At 41.3% G+C, this 7,439-nt stretch overlaps 1 pseudogene; it reads right to left on the bottom strand.

The window, feature by feature from the left end:
- Positions 1 to 5,413: 5,413 nt before the first annotated feature.
- On the bottom strand, positions 5,414 to 5,996 carry LOC102850557 (annotated as a pseudogene).
- Positions 5,997 to 7,439: the final 1,443 nt, after the last annotated feature.

The raw sequence follows: 7,439 nt of genomic DNA, 5'->3' as shown, positions 1-7,439 counted from the left end.
ATTGTGAACAAAGCAACAATAATGGATATGCATATATCTGCTTGTGTGGCAGTTCTGGTTTCTTTAGGGTGTATTCCCAGTGGAGGAATTGCTGGGTCAAATGGTATTTCTATTTCCAACTTTTTGAGAAAGCACCATACTGCCTTCCATAGTGGTTGTACCATTTTACACTCCCAGCAACAGTGAATAAGGGTTCCAGTTTCTCCACAACCTCACCAGCATTTGTTGTTTGCTGCTCTGTTGAATTTTGCTATTGTTACTGGGGTGACATGATATCTTATAGTTGTTTTGATTTGCATCTATCTGAGAGGTAGAGATTTTGAACATTTCATCATGTGTTTCTTCATCATCTGAATGTCTTTTTTGGTGAAGTGTCTATTCATACCCTGTGTCCATTTGACAACTGGTTTGTTTACCTTTATCTTGTTGTGGTGCTCGAGTATTCTATAAATTCTAGTTATAAGTCCTTTATCAGACATGTCATTACCAAATATTTTTCCCCAGTCTGTGGCTTTCTTTTTTACCCTTTTGAAGAAGATTTTGGGTATACATAGAGATTTGATTCTTAGAAGGTCCCATTCATCTATCTTAATCCTCTCCTGGTCATAGATTTTGAGGATGCTTGGAAGACTGTTCATGTTGTAGATTATGGCTTCCAAGCTTTTCTCTGACTAAGTTTATAGTCCTTGGTTTTATTTCTAGGTCCTTGATCCACTTTGAGTTGGTTTTTGTGTATGGTGTGAGGTGTGGGTCTTGTTTGAGTTTTCTGAAGATGTTTTTCCAATTCTGCCTACACCATTTGTTTAAAAGGCTGTCATTTGCCCACTTAACTGATTTCATCTCTTTGGCAAAAATCAGATGACCATAGGGAGATGGGCTGATTTCTGGGTTCTCAATTCTATTCCATTGATCTATGTGTCTGTTATTGTACCAGTACCAAGGTGTCTTGACCACCACGGCAGTGCAGTAGGATTTGAAATCAAGGAGTGAGATGCCTCCTACCTTGTTTCTCTTTTTAAGAAATGCTTTGCTTATTTGGGGCCTCTTTCCATTTCAAATGAAATTAGAGATTGCCTTTTCCATGTTGTTGAAGAATAGAATTGTTATTTGTATTGGGGTTGCATTGAATGTGTCAACTGCCTTTGGTAGTATTGTCATTTTCACAATATTGAGTCTTCTTATCCATGAGCTAGGGACATTCTTCCACTTCTCCAGGTCTCTTTTTCTTTCTTGTGGTAATGTTTTGTAATTTTCTTTGAATAGATCCTTTGTGCTTCTGGTTACATTTACTCCTGTGTATTTAATCTTGTGATAAGCTATTCTGAAGGGTATTGTTTTTCTTAGCCCCAATTCTGTATTCTCTTTGTCACTGTAGAGGAATCCAATTGATTTTTGTATGTTGATCTGGTATCCTGCCACTCTACTGAATTGGTCAACTATGTCTAATAGTTTTCTTGCTTAGTCTTTAGGGTTTTCTAAGTATATTATCATATCATCTGCATATAGATATAATTTTACTTTCTCTTTGCCAATATGAAGACCTCTTATTTACTTCTCTTGCCTTATTGTTATGGCTAAGACTTTCAATACAATATTGAACAAGAGAGGTGATAGTGGGCATCCTTGCCTAGTTCTTGTTCTCAAGAGGAATGCCTTTAATCTCTCTCTATTGAGAACAATGTTGGCTCTCAGATTTGCATATATACTTTGTACTATGTTGAGGAAATCCCCCTCTATTCCTATTTTTTGAGTGTTTTAATTTGGAAAGGGTGTTGGATTTTGTCAAAAGTTTTTCTGCATTAATTGAAAGGATCATGTGGTTCTTGTTCTTTGCTTTGTTAATGTGATGAATTACACTTACTGTTTTCTTATGTTGAACCATCTTTGCATACCTATGATGAATCCCACTTGGTCATGGTGAATTATTTTTTGATGTATTGTTGGATTCTATTGGCCAGGATTTTATTCAGGATTTTTGCATCTATGTTCATGAGAGCTACTGGCTTATACTTTTCTATTTTGGTGGTGTCTTTACCTGGCTTTGGTATCAAGGATACGTTTGCTTCAAAGAATGAGTCTGGGAGAATTCCATCTTTTTTATTTTCTGAAATAGCTTATATATTATTGTGTCAGTTCTTCCCGGAATGTTTGATAAAATTCACTTGTAAAACCATCTGATCCAGGGGTTTTTTTTGGCTGTAAATTGTTTTATTACCTTTTCAATTTCTTTTGCAATGGGTCTGTTCAGTTGTTCAATTTTGGTCTCTGTCATATTTAGATAGGTTGTAACTTTCGAAGTATTTGTCCATTTCCTCTAGATTTTCATATTTGTTTGAGTACAGTTTTTTAATAATATCCCATTATTAGCCTTTTTACTTTAGTTGGTTCTGTTGTGACATTGCCCATTTCAACTCTTATTCAGATTATTTGTGTCTTTTTCTTTTCCTTTATTAGTATTGTTAGTGGCTTCTCAGTTTTATTGATCCTTTTGAAGAACCAAGTCCTATTGTTGTTGTTGGTTTCAATTGTTTTTCTGTTTTCTACTTCACTTATTTCCACCCTAATTTTTGTAAATTCGGGTTTTTACAGGGAGTCAGGTTTTCTTGTTCTTTTTCAATTTGTTGGAGATGTTGGGTTAGAGAGTCAATGGTCATTTTTTTCCTGCCTTTTGATGTGTTTGCTTATTGCTATAAATTGAACTCTAATTACTGCTTTGGCTGTTTCCCTGAGGTTTTGGTAAGTGGTGTTTTCATTGTCATTTGTTTCAAGAAACTTTTTCTTTTTTTTTGTTTCTTCTAGTACCCACTCATGTTCAAGCAAGGTGGTGTTCAGCTTCCAAATGTATTTTTTCTCCTTTATCCTCTTGTTATTAATTGTGCTTTGTATTATTTCTATTTTTTTAAATTTATTGATGCTTGCCTTGTGACCTAAAATGTGATCTATCCTTGAGAATATTCATGCACATTGGATGAGAAGGTATGTTGTACTTTTCTGGAGTGCATTACCCTATAAATATCTATGAGATCGAGCTGGTTTACTGTGTGCTTTGATTCTTCAGCTTATTTGTTGAGTTTCTTTCTGATAGTTGTATCTTTTCTTGAGAGTGGTGTATTGAAGTCTCCAACTACTATAATGGTGTTGTCTATTTCCTTTTTCAGTTTTGTTAATCTTTGTTTTATATATTTTGCAGGTCCTTCATTTGGTGCATAGATATTTATTATTGTTTTGTTTTCTTGTTCTTTGCATTGAAATATATTTTATCAGAGGTTAATATCAGTACTCCTGCTTTTTTTTCTTTTTTTAAATTTTTTTTTAACGTCTACCATCAAATTGGATCTGACAGGTACAAGAGGAGATTGCCCCTCCTTCTCCAGCAGAGCATCTGGTGGATTTGAACCATGTGCCTTCAGGATTGCAGTGCAGCTTCTTGCCACTAGACCACCAGAGCTCCCTGTACTACTGCTTTTTTCTGATTGCCATTTGTTTGGTATATTTCCCACACACACACCCTGTTCTTTTTAGTCTTTCTTTATCTTGTAGACATTATAGTGATGGATTTGGTGCTGCTACTCTTTTTCTCTTCAGTGGTGCATTTAAACCATTCACATTCAGTGTGATTATTGAGAGGCAAAGTTTTATTATTATAATTTTGTTGACTTCTTTTTGGTGTTGTTGCTAGTTGCTTTGGTCATCTTGCTTTCTGTGGCACTTCTGTAAGAAGGACATCTCTCAGTGTTTCCTGCAACACTGGTCTTTTTTTTATTTTTATTTTGCAACTTTTATGTAAGTTTAAACCAATTTCAAAGTGAAGTTAAAAATAACTTGTAAAACAGCAGATTCCAATTCCCTTGGCTAGGGACTGAAGCTCTGACTGCACTACCCCCAAGCTCAGAGATGTCTGGGCACACCCTTAGCTGCATGGGCCCCTGGATGATGTTGTGAGGAGTCCAGGGTAGATTAGAAATGCCAGTGCTGGTGTCAGAGACCTGAAAGTGGCTGACAGGCCCTTCCTCCTTTGATGAAAATCACTCCTGTGGATCCCCAGCCTATTCCCCACCCCCCAGCACCTACAGAACTTCCAGGTGGCCTTTCCAGAGATCTCAACAGGATGCAGCAAGAGACGTACAGGACAGACAGACACATTGTTTAGCTGTAGGTGGCCCCTCCCACCCCCACCCCTACCACTTACTTTTCTATTTTTGCAAAAATACAAACAAAAAGCATGGGACCTTCAAGAAAAGGACGTAAACGTCAGAAAATGGAAAAAACAAACAGCAGCCTGAGCTTGGACCTCACTGGGTGAGCCTTGGAGGAGCATCTTGGCTGCAGCAAGGTCAAATCCATGTGTCAAGGCCCCTGAAGGAGCCATAGCCAGTCTCCGAGGGATAGACAGACAGGAGGGGGCAGGAGGAACCTGGAGGAGACCCAACCGTCTACAGTGAGGGGAACAGGGTGTGGGGCACACACACAGACATACAGAGAAGGCAGGAGGTCCATCACTACAGTGACATGAAGAGGGAACAGGGCATGGGGCCAGGGCTTGTACACATGAATTCTCTCTCTCTCTCTCTCTCTCTCTTACACACACACACACACACACACACACAAAGGCATGAGGCCCACTGCTACAGACAGGAAAAGGATGTGGGGCCAGGCTTGCAAAAATGAATGCATATTCACACACATACACACACAATCACACACACACCAGAAGACAGGAGGCCCATCCTCTACAGTGACAGGAACAGGGTGTGTAGCTGAGCCTTGCACACATGTTGACACACATTAAAGCTCAGGAAGAGCAGGGAATAGGCATGCTCTACCAGGGGACCATGGGAGGCATCCCTAAGGGCCTCACTGAGGGGCTGGCCTGAGGAGGCACAATGGATGAAGCTGTGTGCACACCTGGACAGTAGTCCAGACAGCTCTGCCCTGTGGATGGGTCAGTTAGGGGCCCTGTCTGACCCAACACCCACCCCCTGTGGTGGTGACAGGGTGGAGTCCAACTGTAAAGATGTCCAGAGGGTGTTTGGTGGCACTGGGAGATGTCCAACCTGCTGAGGGCCATCTGTCCTTCCCACTGAGGGACCTGCCTGCTCAGGGGAGGCCTGTGGTGGGCAGAATGCTCCAGGCCGGGGGCTGACCTAGAGTGACATGCTGCACTTGGCAGGTGACAACATCGCCTTGAAGAGGGTCAGTCTGCGTGACAGAAGTCACTCACTCAAGCTTGTGCACTCACTCCAGCACAGAGCCCTCCCACCCCACAGGACAGACTGGAGCCCTCAGACTGGGCAGGTGGAGCTGGGGGGAGTGCAGCAGGGCAGAAAAAGCAGGCACAGGATGGGGCCTCATCCATTGTGGTGTCCAGGGTCAAGGGGTGGTCGGGGATAGTAGGCCAACCATGGCCAGACTGCTAATTCCTCAAGGCTGCCAACTTCCGTGACAGCTAGTCTTCCTGGTTGCACACCAAGCTCTCGCCCACAGCAGAGGCCCCCTCGGGGAGCTGGCTCAGCTGGTCCTGGACTTCCAGGCCGTTCTCTTCTGTGATCTGCATGATGAGGTTGTCCACCTGCTCCTGTGGTGTGGTGAGTGTGGTGGCAGAGCTCATGGAATCTTCCATCACCGAGGTGTGCACATCGAAGTTCTGGACCTGCTGTTCAAACTTGTCCATGAATGCAGAAACCTGTAGGTCCATGGCACTCAGCACCTTGTCCAGGGCCTTGGTGACCTGGGCCATATTCAGTCACCCCCTTCATGGTCACAGCGGTCTGGACCTTGGAGGCCACGGCATCAACGCAGGAGGCCTTGCACAGGTAGTTCACCCCCTCACTCTTCTTGTGGATGGCATTCTCAACATAAACACAAAACACATGACACTCCATATTCTTCTGCTGAAAAGCCTCCACTTTGGCTTGTTCGACCTCCTTTTCTGCCTCCTTGGCCAGTTTCTCTAGCTGCTTTGCTGTGAACTTCAACTGGAACAGGTTATCATCCATATCTGGTGCCGGAGGCTGCACCCTCAGAGAGGAGCTGAGAGCTGAGCTGGGGGAAGTGGGTCTTCACTACCAACACTGGTCTTATTTTTACAAACTTCCTTATGTTCTCTTTTTCTGAGAATTTGCATTCTCCTTCGTATTTGATGGACAATTTTGCTGGGGACAATATTCTTGGTTGACAGTTGTTTTCTTTGAGTGTTCGATATATGCCATTCAACGGTCTTCTTGCTCACCTGGTTTGTGCTGAGAAACTGGCACTCAATCTTATTTGCTCTCCCTTATAGGTGACTCTTTGTTTCCCCCTCGCTATTTTCAGAATTCTCTATCTTTGGTTCTGGTAAATTTTTCTTTTCGAGTCTATTCTATATGGTGTTCACTCTACTTCTTTCTTTTTTTTTTTTTTTACTCTACTTCTTGACTATATATTCTCTCATTCTTCATTATGCCTGGAAAATTTTCTTCTAATAATTCTTCCACAACTTTTTTTGGTGCCTTTACTTGCTTCTTCCTGTTCTGGAATTCTGATAATGCACATTTTATTTCTCTTAATGGTATCCCACATAATTCTTAGGTTTTCTTCTTTTTCTTTCCTTTTGATTCTGCTTTTTGTTCTAGCAGATCAGTAGTGACAATTCTATCTTCTATTTCACTAGTTCTGTGTTGCATCTATTCAGCCCTTTTCATGTGTTCCTCTAATATGTTGACAGCATCTGAAACATTGGTCCTCATATGTTGGATTGTGGTTTCTTGTTTTTTCCAGAGCCTCTAATGCCTTGTTTGTTTTACCTGCATTGCTTTGGATTGTTTTTTTTTTTAAGTTCCTCTTGGTTTTTGCTTTAATTCTTTAAGTTTGCCCTTCACCCATTGAAAATATTCAATTATTGTTCTTTTAAATTCTGTGTCAGAAAGTTCCATCCGACTTTCAGGCTTCAGGAAATCCAGTGATACTGTGTCACTTTTTGGAGATGACATCTCTCTTTGGACTTGTGTAGCTTGTAAGGGAGCCTGCTTCTTAAGTGACATTGCTGTGCTAGCATTTTTCATGCCTGAAGCGTTAGCAGGCTCTTAATTTGATGTTACTGCTCCAGAGGAGTGTGGGGAAGCTACTCTGTCTGGTTTTCTTTCTGAACTTCAGACTCAAGGGAAGATTTGCTTCAATTCAGGAGAGAAAAGGACTATGAATTAGCAACCGCCTCTGTCAGACAACTGCTGCAAGTTAGGCCAGTCCAAGGTTCTCCACAAGTCATAAGTTTTTTCAATCACTTTATATACATGTAAAAACTGGACAATGAACAAGAAAGATCAAAGAACTGAAGCTTTTGAAAGATAATGTTGTTGAAGAATGTTGAATACTCAGGCACTTTGGAAAGAACACACAAATACATGCTGGAAGAAGTACAGCCTGGATGTTCCTTAGAAGCACAGGGAGTGGGCTTTGTAGCA

Source organism: Elephantulus edwardii, unplaced genomic scaffold (assembly GCF_000299155.1).
Source record: "Elephantulus edwardii isolate Elephantulus edwardi_28Jun2011 unplaced genomic scaffold, EleEdw1.0 scaffold00291, whole genome shotgun sequence".
NCBI classification, from domain to species: Eukaryota; Metazoa; Chordata; class Mammalia; order Macroscelidea; family Macroscelididae; genus Elephantulus; species Elephantulus edwardii.
The sequence above is the reverse complement of the archived record's forward strand: the minus strand, read 5'-3'. Positions and strand labels throughout refer to the sequence as shown.